The sequence below is a fragment of the Dermacentor variabilis genome, chromosome 11 (assembly GCF_050947875.1).
Source record: "Dermacentor variabilis isolate Ectoservices chromosome 11, ASM5094787v1, whole genome shotgun sequence".
Lineage (NCBI taxonomy): Eukaryota > Metazoa > Arthropoda > Arachnida > Ixodida > Ixodidae > Dermacentor > Dermacentor variabilis.
Window position 1 is genome coordinate 126615175 of NC_134578.1, and position 251 is coordinate 126615425.

Genomic DNA, 251 nt, shown 5'->3' on the forward strand with positions numbered 1-251 from the left:
CAGTCCCGGATTCGAACGCACTTGCGGCCAAGCACTTGCTGGCTTCGTCTTCCACCTCAAGTAGACTTGTTGTGGCTCCGGCACTGAAAGCCCCTCCCTGGCACTGGCCGAGTGGTTTTGGAGAGCTGCGCGAGTACGCACGCCGAAAGAGCACACGCCGAAAGGCGCTCTTCGAAACCACACACAGGGAGACGCCACGTGCCTGAAACACTGGTTGTACTGTACTGAATTGAACAAACTATTTTTCACGA

At 55.8% G+C, this 251-nt stretch overlaps 1 non-coding gene across 1 annotated transcript in view; it reads left to right on the forward strand.

Annotated features, from left to right (window-relative positions):
• The first annotated feature begins 249 nt into the window (after positions 1-249).
• The window catches only part of LOC142564996 (5.8S ribosomal RNA), a 153-nt gene continuing 151 nt past the window's right edge, over positions 250-251 (forward strand). The window contains exon 1 of the ribosomal RNA XR_012824729.1: positions 250-251. This exon is cut by the window's right edge and continues 151 nt beyond it. This is a non-coding gene — a ribosomal RNA (5.8S ribosomal RNA).